Below are 12,800 nucleotides of genomic sequence, written 5' to 3'. Positions count from 1 at the left end.
ACTACAGGCACCTACCATCATGCCTGGCTAATTTTTTGTATTTTTAGTTGAGACACGGTTTCACCATGTTCGCCAGGATGGTCTTGATCTCCTGACCTCGTGATCCGCCTCGATCTCCTGACCTCATGATCCGCCTGCTTCGGCCTCCCAAAGTGCTGGTATTACAGGCATGAGCCACCGCACCAGGCCACAAGTGGGTATCTTTTGATTCAAATTTGTCTTGTATCCAAAATAGGTACATGTGATCAATGCAAAAAGAAAAATATATAACATATGATTGTGAGTAATCTTTTACACCTAATGTTTATGTGTTCATGATTGCAGAAAGTATAAATAACTCTTTCTTAGACTTAGTTTATTAATCACAGAAATATCTGAAGAAAATAACAGGATTTTTTATTCTCACTAGAGAATTGTTGATTGGGACTTTCTTGACCCATAAGATGTAAAGGTTAAGGTTGTCTTTGTTGTTTTCTTTTAAATTAAATCCAAGTGCATCTTAATTAGGTTAAATACTTGGTTTTGGACCAAAAATAGGGACTTAAACAAGCTACGCTATAACTCATACCAACTGAAGTTGGTAACTTTTACCTTCTTTCATCATTTCACTTCTTACTAAAATTGAATTATTGGGAGATGTTTCTTAAAGGATTATATTTGAAGGTTTTCTGGAAACCAAAGTGTGAAAAGTTGAAGCACTCATCAGTATGGCATGACATGTATTTGAAGTTTTTTCAAGGCAAGCAAGCAGAATCTTTTGGCATACCCTAATCTAAAAATATCGCTTGATTAAATTCACTTTTCAATATTCCTTTTAATTCTATAGTATGGTTTTTAATGTGCCCTTATTTCTCTGAGAAAAAAAATGAAAAGCTAGAATCTAAAAATAAAACCCGTACTTAATACACAAGCTAAATATACTCCCAAGTTTTCTCACTGCTACATTAATTCAATGAAATCTAATTTAGGCTAGTACCACTGTTCTGAATAAAGATGAATACACATTACCAGTTCACATTGTGTTTTAGCATTTTTCTTTGAGACTTATCAGAAGAAATGTTAATTGCTTAAGTCCTTACATAAGATCGGGTGTTCTTTAAAATTTTCTTGAAGAGAGATTAAGGGAAAGGTGACAACAAAGTTTGCATTTATTTTTAGCTTCATCCTATTCTACTGCTGTATTCTCAAAGTAGTCATCCTGACTTTATAGCATTCCTTAAGAGTTAACTTTCCAAAACCCAGATACTATGATGTTGCTCAATACCCCACCCCTACTTCATACTCAAGTTCCTACAATAGCCTTTGTTGCTTATGAGAGTATTCCCAAACTGGTGAATTCTGCTTCTGCCCAATGTTTTGTTATTGTTGTTGTTTCCATAGAGATAGGATCTTGCTCTGTCACCCAGGCTAGAGGGCAGGGACGTGATCAAAGCTCACTGCAGCCTACAACTCTTGGGCTCAAGTGATCCTCCTGCCTCAGCCTCCTAGGTAGTTAGAACCATAGGTGTGCACCACTATGCCCAACTAATTTTTTAATTTTTTGTAAAGTCAGAGTGTCACTATGTTGTCCAGGCTGGTCTTGAATTCCAGACCTCAAGCTATCCTCCTGCCTCAGCCTCCCAAAACACTGAGATTACAGGCGTGAACCACCACTCCCAGCCCAGAATGTTAATTTAAAAAGCTACACTGGGAGTGGTGGCTTACACCTGTAATCCCAACACTTTGGGAGGCTAAGCCAGGTAGATTACCTAGGTCAGGAGTTTGAGACCCACCTGGTCAACATGATGAAACACCGTCTCTACTAAAAATACAAAAATTAGCCAGGTGTGGTAGTGGGCGCCTGTAATCCCAGCTATTCAGGAGGCTGAGGCAGGTGAATCTCTTAAACCTGGGAGGCGGAGGTTGCAGTGAGCTGAGATCACGCCATTGCACTCCAGCCTGGGCAACAAGAGTGAAACTCCGCCTCAAAAAAAAAAAGAGCTCCAAGGAGTTCAGTGCCCAAATGAAATGTTAGATTAAAGTTAAACAAGTCCCTTTACTGCAGTTTTTTTCTCCAGAATGAACTGAATCTCCAAGAAGTCAATATAGTTTTTAATCTTTCACAACTTAATCATAAAATGTTTTTAAGGCATTCCTGTTTAGTAAGATTATTCTGTGGAAGAAAAAGTAAAAATCTAGGGTGTTAACAATGTCTGTTACACTATGACCCTTACTCACATTTCTTGCTTCATGTCTTTTATTTTTGTGCAGACACCTTACTACTGTTTGATGACCACACTGAGTATTTTTTCTTGGCATAAATTTAGAAGGTAAAAGTGCCATTTTGTTTCATGGATATATCCTGTAGTGGTGAAGTCTGGGATTGTAGTATAACCATCATCTAAATAATGTGCATTGTACCCATTAAGTTTTTTTTTTTTATCCCTCAAACCCTCCCACCCTCCCACTCTTCCAAGTCTCCAGTGTCTATTATTTCACACTCTATGTTGATATGTGCACACATTTTAGCTCTCACTTGACAGCATGTGGTATTTGACTTTCTGCTTGTGGGTTATTTCTCTTAAGATAATGGCCTCCAGTTCCATCGATGTTGCTAGAAAAGACAAGATTTTATTCTTTTTTTATGGCTGAGTAGTATTCCATTGTGTGTGTGTGTATGTTTATATAGTGTGTATATATACATACACACTATATACACACACATATATCTATCTCTGTCTATCTATCTGTCTGTGTATCTGTCTCCCATTTTCTTTATCCAATCATCTGTTGATAGACTTTTAGGTTGATTCCTTATCTTTGCTATTATGAATAGGGCTACTATAAATATGTGAATGCAAGTATCTTTTTCTTTTTCTTTTTTTTTTTTTTTTTTTGAGACAGGGTGTTACTCTGTCACCCAGGGTGGAGTAGAGTTGTGTGATCTCAGCTCACTGAAACCTCTGCCTGCTGCACTCAAGTGATCTTCCCACCTCAACCTCCCAAGTAGCTAGGACCACAGGCATGCACCAAAACACTCGGCTGTTTTTTTGTATTTTTAGTAGAGATGGGGCCTGGCCATGTTGCCCAGACTAGTCTCAAACTCCTGAGCTCAAGTACTGCACCCACCTCAACCTCCCAAAGTGCTGGGATTACAGGTGTTAGCCACCGCACCCAGCTGGTATCTTTTTGATATAATGATTTCTTTTCCTTTGATTATATACCCAGTAGTGGGATTGCTTGATCAAATGGTAGTTCTATTTTCAGTTCCTTGAGAAATCTCTATACTGTTTTCCATAGAATTGTACTAATTTACACTCCTACCAATGGTATATAGATGTTCCCTTTCTCTGCATCCTCACCAACATACTATTTTTTGACTTTTTAATAGTAGTCATTCTGACTGGTTGTGAGATGATATCTCACTATAATTTTAACTTCCTTTTCTCTGATGATTAGTGATGTTGAACATTTTTTCATATACTTATTGGCCATTTGTATGCCTTCTTTTGAAAAATGTCTGTTGGCCGGGCGCGGTGGCTCAAGCCTGTAATCCCAGCACTTTGGGAGGCCGAGACGGATGGATCACGAGGTCAGGAGATCGAGACCATCCTGGCTAACACGGGTGGAAACCCCCGCCTCTACTAAAAAAAATACAAAAATCTTAGCCAAGCAGGTATGGGTTTTGTAGTCCCAGCTACTCGGGAGGCTGAGGCAGGAGAATGGACAGAACCCGGGAGGCGGAGCTTGCAGTGAGCTGAACTGCCACTGTACTCCAGCCTGGCGACAGATGAGACTGGCCTCAAAAAAAAAAAAAAAAAAAAAAAATGTCTGTTTATGCCCTTTGCCTTTTATTAGGGTTATATAGGTTTTTGTTGTTGTTGTTGGGTTAAGCTCCTTGAAGATTCTGGATATTAGTTCCTTTTTGGATGCATAGTTTGCAGGATTTCCTTCTATTCTTCAGATTGTCTATTCATTCTGCTGATTATTTCTTTGGCTGTGCAGAAACTTTTAAATTAAGTTTCATGTGTCTATTTTGGTTTTTGTTGCATTTGCTTTTGAGATCTTAGTCATGAATTGTTTGCATAGGCCAATGTCCACAAGAGTTTTCCTAGGTTTTCTTCTAGTGTTTTTATAGTTTCAGGTCTTTTTTTTTTTTCTTTGAGATGGAGTCTCGCTCTGTCACCCAGGCTGGCACAATCTCGGCTCACTGCAACCTCTGCCTCCCAGGTTCAAGCGATTCTCCTCCCTCAGCCTCCCAAGCAGCTGGGACTACAGGCACCTGCCACCATGCCAGGCTAATTTTTGTATTTTTCAGGAGAGACGGGGTTTCGCCATGTTTGCCAGGCTGGCCTCAAACTTCTATAGTTTCAGGTCATAACTTTTTCACGTGTAATTTTTAGAAAAAATTTTAAGTTTTAATTTTTATGGGTACATAGTAGGTAATATTAAGCCTTTAATATAGCTTGAGTTTATTTTTGTATGTGGTGAGAGATAGGGGTCCAATTTCATTCTCTTGCATATTACAATCCAGTTTTCCCAGCACCATTTACTTAATAGGTTATCCTTTCCCCAGGGTATATTTTTGTCAGTTTTGTCAAACCTCAGTTGGCTGTAGGTATGTGGCTTTATTTCTGGGTTATCTATTCTAGTCTCTTGATCTATGTGTCTATTTTTATACCAGTACCATGCTGTTTTGGCTACTGATAGCCTTGTAGTAGAATTTGAAGTTGGGTAATATGATGCCTCCTGCTTTTTTTTTTTTTTTTTTTTTGCATAAGATTGCTTTGGCTATTCAGGTACCACAGGTTGCTTTATTGGTTCCACATTAATTTTAAGATTTAGAAAAATTCTATGAGCAATGACATTGGTATTTTAATAGGAATTGTATTGAATCTGTAGATTGCTTTGGATACCACACTGCATATTTTTAATGCCTTTTTGTCTTTGTGCATGTTCTTCTTTATCCTAACATTCTATTTATTTCTTCTTTCTTCTCTTAAAATCTTAATTTTTCTCAGGTCTAGACTGCATGTTATGTAATTTCTTATTATTTTTATCCTGCAAGAAAATAATTTGCTTTCTTATTTGTAATCTCACAGCATTTTGTTTACATACCACTGAAGTTCGTATTATCTGTTTTGAATCTGGTAATTGTCCACATCTTCCTACAAGATGAGGAGTTCTTCAGAGGCAGGAGCTTTATCTTAATTCATTTTTGCATCTTTCATTTCTTAGTTCTCTGCCAGACATGTAATAAGCAATCATTCTGGTTGAAGAGAATCGAGTTGAATAACTACAAAACTATAAGTCAAACCATGTCACTCCTCTGTTCAGAAACCTGCAGTGGCTTCCATATTGACTCAGATTAGGAACTAAAGATCTTATAGAGGACCCCTCTCTGTCCCAATACCTCCCTGACTCCATGTCTTAACTTGTATCTCCCCTATTCATTCTGTTCCAGCCAAACTGACTCTGTGATGTTCCTCAAATATGTTCAGAATCCTGTCTTTAAGAGCCCTTTCTTCTACCTGAATGTTTTCCCCTAAACATTCATCTGGCTAAACCCCTTGCCACCTTCAAGTTTCTACTCAAATGTCACCTACTTGCTGAAACGTACCCTGAGTCCATTTTTTAAAATTATAGCCTTCCTTCCTACTCCCAGCTCTCAATCCCTCTGATTCTACTGTTTTTTCCCTTACCACTGCATGACCTTCTAACACACTAACACACTGTTTAACTTTTTATCATGGTATTATTTTCCTGCCTCACCTGGTCAGATGTAAGCTCCACAAGGGCACTTCCACAAGGGCAGGAGTATTTGTCTGTTTTGTTCATTGTTGTGTTCCATGACCTTAGAGCAGGATCTGGACTCTGCTTTATGAACATATATTAAGAGAACTGAATGAATGAATCTGGTTTTTATCCCATTTTCTATTCAGTGAATTTGTGATGTCTGTTTGTCACAGTATTTCCATATAGAACTTAGTAAGATCAGGGTAACTTTTGTTAGTTTTCATTATTGAAAAATTGTTCTCTGTACTTCAACTCACTCAAGCTGTGAAAGCAGTGAAACATTGCATCAATTAAAATATTCCAATTAACACTAATCAAGAGGAGCAATATTAATAACACAGCTGAACCAGGTTGTTGAATCTTTGTAGCCTCGCATATCACTGTAGGCACAGTATGTCAATTTCATAAGATAATTTTTCCCTATTATGAATCTTAGTAAAATAATGAAGATGTTCTGGGGAGAAAAATAAAGCATTATTAAAACATGGGTCCCTGTTTTAAAATAGCATGCTTCTGCTCTTCAATCCAATATAGCATTGCTTGTATCATTGTCATGATTAAGAATAAAATTTCATGGCATGTCCACTCTGTCAGGCACTGAGGTAGGTTTTGGGAGCCTAGGAAATATGAGTTGTTATTTTTGCCCTCAAGGAGGTTGTAGTCTCCCCTGAAAGTGTTTTTTATTCTGGTCCTAGACAATTTACTTATTAGAGGTTTAACTCCAAGCAAACCTCTTAACTTTTCTGAGTTTCAAATATCTTCTACAATTAAAGTTTATACTTAATGCCATCCATGTCTGCTTACCGAGATGTTTTCATAATCAAATGAGTTATTAGTAAAAATGTTGTAGTTTTCTCTGTGCTAAACATAAGTACTCTAAAAATATAAGGAAACATATCATTATTGGTCTGATTGCTGCTACTCTTATTATTGCCACTACTTCTAATTTTGTTCTTGCCATTATTACCATTTTAAATTATTATTGTTACTATCATTATCATCTTTTTCATAATCATTTTTATACCTGAAGCGTGGGCTAAGACAATATATTTAACAGTAACATTTATCCAGTGCCCACCAAGTGTCCATCCCTGAAATCTATTGGTAACCCGCACATCAATACTTTTGGAGCCTTTGTGGTCATTTGTGGACATATGAAGAGCAGCAAAATATTTAAGTCACCCAACACTTATTTTCCCAGCTGAGGTTGAACAAAGTGACACTCTGCCTTCTTGTTTTAGCTCTGGGTGTATAAACAAGTGTGCTTTTTGCTGTCTATTTAGTGGCACGTTGTTTGCATTTTTGTGCTTTTTTGTTGGTGATTTCACTGTTTAAAATAGCCCAAGGGAATAGCACTGAGGTGCTGTCTAGTGTTCATAAGCACAAGAAAGTTGTGCCTCACAGAAAAAATACGTGTCAGATGAGCTTCTTTCAGACCACGAATTCAATGTTAATGAGTCAGCATTATATATTAAATACCATGTCTTCAAATAGAAACAAGTAAAGCAAGGTTATGTATTGATTGGTTGATGAAAATGGTGTGACCAGAGACTCGCAGAAACCTAACCCTGTATTTCCCCTATTGTTTAGTAGTCACTAATTCAGTGCCTGGGGCAACTTTGCTGAGAACATAGCTACTGCCAGCAATGCGAATTGACCGTAGACACCCAGCAGTATGGTGCTGTGGCTGAAAGCAATTGAGAACACAAACTGATGTAAATGACTTGACTTAAATGAGAACACAAAACTTTAATACTTTTAGAAAAAAAAATGTAGGCGAATATCTTTATGACTTCAAGATAAAGATGAGTTTCTTAAGTAAGAAATTATGAATGTTAGCCTTAAAGAAAAGACTGATGAATTCATAGGACTGTCATTTATCAAAAAATACCAGAGAATGAAAAAGACAGAGATATAGTAGGAGAAGACATTTGTAAAAATGTAACAAATAAAGGTTCCCAAGTAAATAAAGAACTCCAATGAGTCAGTAAGAAAAATAAAAATCTTTTATATAACTGGGTAAATGATATGAACTGGCATTTTCAGAATGATGAAATGTGAATGGCCCATAAATATATGAAAAACCAGCTTTATTAATCATCAAAGGGATGCAAATTAGAAATCATGAATTATCATTTCAGACACCAGATTGACATAAACTAAAATAATAAGTGTTGTTGAGGAACAACAGGAATTCTTATTTAGGGAGACAAGATTGAAATTGTCTCAACTATTTTAGAAAACAGATTGTATAAATACCTTGTGAACTTATAAATCTAAACTTGTGTTTTATACTCTTAAATATACACACTCTAAACCAAAGAAATTCTTGAAAATATGTGCAAGACACAGGCCTTTTATACCAGTTTAGTTTATAATAGCAAGTAAGTGGGAAAAGAACTATTGATGGACAGTGGAAATAATATATTAACTATATTAGCTGTGGAAATTTTTTTTTTTCTTTCTGACACAGAGGTGCGATCTTGGCTCACTGAAACCTCCGCCTCCTGGGTTCAAGTGATTCTTCTGCCTCAGGCTCTGGAGAAGCTGGGATTACTGGCGCCTGCCACCACACCTGGCTAATTTTTTGTATTTTTCAGTAGAGACAGGGTTTCACCGTGTTGGCCAGGTTGGTCTCAAACTCCTGACCTCAGGTGATCCACCTGCTTTGGCCTCCCAAAGTGCTGGGATTACAGGTGAGAGCCACTGAGCCTGGCAGTAAATTCTTATAAAGAACCATTACCACACAATGAAAATGAATGAACCACAGCTACACCCATTGAGACTAAGACTCAAAGGAATAATGTTGAGTAAAAATAGCAAGTGTTAGAGGAATACATAGTACAAGTCCATTTTTATGAAGTACAAATTACTTTCAAGGCCAAACAATACATTATTTAGGGATATATATATTTGTGCATGTGTCTGCATACACACAGACACACACACACACACACAAACGCACACACATATATGTGTGATAAAACCATAAGGAAGAAACACATGATAAACAAAATAATCAGCAGTGGGGGTACAGTCAGGGAGGAATACACAGAGGTTTCAACATTACTGGCAGTGCTTCATTTGTTACACTGGGTGTTAGGATCACAGGTGTGCACTTTAGTATTCTTATAACTCTGCATAAACATTATTTGTTTTCTTTGTTTGCCTAATATGTCACATAATAAAACATTTAGAATGAGGAAAAACCATCAGTTTATCTGGAGAAAGACAGCCTGGGTTAGCATTCTGGCATTATCATTTACTACCCATGTGTACTTGAACAATTTATTTTGCTGTTAAGGCATCAGTTTCCTTATCTATAAAAAGGAATATAAAATTACCCACTTTATGGATTGTTCAGAGGATTCGATTTTATATATTGTTAATATGTGAAAAACACTTAGGATATGTGCCTAGCACATAGGAAGCACTCAGTAAATCTTGGCTCTAAATACTACTATTTTTACTGCAACCTACAAGTGGCTGAATTAGCTAACAACCAACTAGGCAAGAAAGATGTGAGCATTGCTCTTATCACTTAAGGACCAGGATACCTGAGATCTGTAATATCTTCACTAGCTCACCCAACCACACCCACATATTTTGAGCATGAGACAAGGTCTCTCTGTGTTACGCAGGCTGGTGGCAAACTCCTGGACTCAAGCAATCTTCCTGCCTTAGCCTCCCAAGTAGCTGGAATTATAGGCACACAACACCATGTCCGGCTATTTTAGGGACACTTAAAAATGTCTTTATCGGCCGGGCATGGTGGCTCACACCTGTAATCCCAACACTTTGGGAGGCAGAGGCAGGCAGATCACCTGAGGTCAGGAGTTCAAGACCAGCCTGGCCAGCATGGTGAAACCCCGTCTCTACTGAAAATACAAAAAATTTAGCCAGGCTTGGTGGCAGGAGCTTGTAATCCCAGTTACTTGGAAGGCTGAGGCACGAGAATTGCTTGAACCTGGGAGGCGGAGGTTGCAGTGAGTCGAGACTGCACCATTGTACTCCAGCCTGTGCAACAAGAACAAAACTCTGTCAAAAAAAAAAAAAAAAAAATCCTGCTAACAAGGCGAAACCCCATTTCTACTAAAAATATAAAAATTAGCCAGGCGCGGTGGCAGGCGCCTGTAGTCCCAGCAACTTGGGAGGCTGAGGCAGAAGAAAGTCGTGAACCCCGGAGGCAGAGGTTGCAGTGAGCCGAGATGGAGCCACTGCACTCCAGCCTGGGCGACAGAGCGAGACTCAGTCTCAAAAAAGAGAAGAAAAAAAAAAGCGTCAGTTGCTGCACTGTGTAGCATCCTGATCACTGTGGCTTCGTCTACAATCTTTAAAGAAGCCTGTGGAAATTCAAGTGCCACGTGAGGTTTGCAGCTGTAAAGTTTCTCGTTACAGAAGAGCAATTGGAGTTGCGCTACAATTCAGTTGCCGAAAACTGCACTATTAAAGTTGCAAGGCAAAGACAAACCCAAAGAAATCAGAACAGAAAATGATCTCAGGAGCAATGTTGTGAAGATGGAAAGATGACAGGCCAGTGCTCTGATGTGGAAAATGAGAATGTAGCTGGATATTAGCTTGGCTCATATTTTTGAAAACCAGAGTATGAGTAGTCTCAATATTGATAAAGTCTGGGTTTGAGTAACTCTCTTGAACTCACTTGATGCCAGAGCTCTCATGAGAATCCAGTTGTGCCTTGTGGTGAGGTGAGGCTGTACCTTGGCACTGTCTGTGCACAATGACCTGCATTAAAAACAATGGGGACAGTAGGCTGGGTGTGGTGGCTCACGCCTGTAATCCCAGCACTTTGGGAGGCTGAGGGGGGCAGATCACGAGGTCAGGAGACCGAGACCATTCTGGCCAACACGGTGAAACCTCGTCTCTACTAAAAATACAAAAAAAAAACTAGCCGGGCGAGGTGGCGGGCGCCTGTAGTCCCAGCTACTCAGGAGGCTGAGGCAGGAGAATGGCGTGAACCGGAGGGGCGGAGCTTGCAGTGAGCCGAGATCGCGCCACTGCACTCCAGCCTGGGTGACAGCGCGAGACTCTCTCAAAAAAAAAACAAAAAAAAACAAAAAACAGTGGGACAGTGAGCAGGGCCGAGGTGGAGATTGAGAGGAACCAGGTCGTGGATGCCAAAGAGGGGAAATTGGCCAGGTTTTTATCCCAGAACTAAACCGAAAACTCAAGTCCCTTTATCCTCATTGTTCTGGGTCCGCAGTCTGTGAAGATGGAATGTGGATTGGGTGATCACCGCCAGCAAAAAGTAGACTGTTTTTTTCTACTCTCATGGCACTTTCTAATACTCTACAGCATTTACTCTACACACTTTTACAGCAATGCTCTACATACTTTCTTTATACCTTACAGTAGAGCCATGGATGTGCCTATCATATCTGGATTGTAAACGTCTTGAGGTCAGGGACCATGTTGGTCTTCGTATTCCTCACAACATCTTCCACACATGGCACCACAAGTAATATTGAAGAAGGGAGGGGTGTCAGGCCGCACAAAGGATGGGAAGATCTTCCTAACTGAAATCCTCTGACTTCATAGGATTTCGGAGGCAGAAAACAGTAACCATCCATTGCTGACACAGATGATCACCATGCTAGTTTGTTAATTGTCTTCTCTTAGCAAATCAGTGTGTATTTCACATGTCTCCTCAGTTTCTCCCATTTCTTCAGCAGCTGTGAAGTTTTGTTTTGCTAGGGAGCTGTTTTTAACTTTTAGATATAAGGTGAAAGTGCTTATTTATTAGTTTCCTCAGGTGTTACATGAACTAAGATGACTTCCCCATCAGTTATAAATAAGAAAGTACCAAACTAAATCAGGACTGCTGTGTCACTTGGCACTACTCTGCGGCCTTCTTGGCAGCCTCGGTGGGGGACGAGAGCTGAGTTGGCAAAGAGGGGAGTGATTTATCCTCCCGCACTTAGAAGTAGGATGGAAAGCAGAAAGGTTCTACTTTATATTACTTCTTCTTTTCACATTTTCATATTAACATCCCCTGTCCAGTTTCCCTAGCTTATTTTTCTGTAGTGCGCATCAACGACACTGTGTGTGATTTATGTATTTAGTTTGTCATCTCTTATCCACATTAAGCTATTTGAGAAGAGAGATTTTGCTTTGTTTTGTGTTGTCAGTGATGTATCCCCAGTATCTAAAACAGTGGCTGGCATTATGATAGGTGCCAATAGTAGGCATATTGTAGGTATTGAATGAATGAATATTGGTTCTTAACTACCACAAAGTGCACTTAAGAGCAAGGGGCATGAGCAATGGCATTTCTAAGAATTGACAGGTTTAACACACTGCAGCCTTATCTCTGATTCTTCTTTGTGAAAATGAGAACAGGGAAACAGCACCCATTGCAAAATCTAAATAGATGATGAATACACACATAGCTTGCATGTATATTTGATGATGGTTTTATTTTCAAAACTGTAATTAAATGAGATAAAAATATATGGTTGAAGTTGCCGAAGCAACGTAAATTCAACATAAATAACAGCTGCTCCTCATCTGGGAATTTCATTTATATACAGAACTCTTTTTTTTTTTTTTTGCCCTTAAAAATTTTTAACTGGTATACAGCAAATTCAGCTTCCAGTATCCCAAGATACACTTTATACTCAAAGAGGATAGAAAAGAGAGAGAAACAGCCCTTGTTGAGCCAGTGATTAAACAAACCTGTTACTCCCCATACCTTTGATTTCCCTAAAATAGCTATGATGCAAAGCATGTCCAGTTTCTTAGGAGCAATGAATCTAAGCATGACTGGCATTTTGTAATGAAATGCCTACTTTATTAGTTCAAAAACCTGAAACTGAGTACATAGTGAAGAGTCTTCTATTAGATTTGAAAGCAAAATTTTTTCTGCAGAGCATGGATACCAGGAAGTACTGGTAACATCTGCCTCTCCTTTTAAAGTAAATATCAGTGCAGTTTCCTCCCAAGCTTCTTGGAGGAAAAAAATACCTACTCTTTGGATAGAATTAAGAGAAGGTATAATTACTTGAACG

The 12,800-nt window shown here is 38.8% G+C and overlaps 1 protein-coding gene across 1 annotated transcript in view; it reads left to right on the top strand.

Moving 5' to 3' along the window:
* Positions 1–12,800, top strand: part of CNTN4 (contactin 4) — an 891,247-nt gene that overhangs the window by 618,276 nt on the left and 260,171 nt on the right. The window lies entirely within an intron of this gene.

The sequence above is a fragment of the Papio anubis genome, chromosome 2, assembly GCF_008728515.1.
Source record: "Papio anubis isolate 15944 chromosome 2, Panubis1.0, whole genome shotgun sequence".
Lineage (NCBI taxonomy): Eukaryota > Metazoa > Chordata > Mammalia > Primates > Cercopithecidae > Papio > Papio anubis.
Note: the sequence above shows the minus strand (reverse complement) of the source record. Positions and strands in the feature narration are given on the sequence as shown.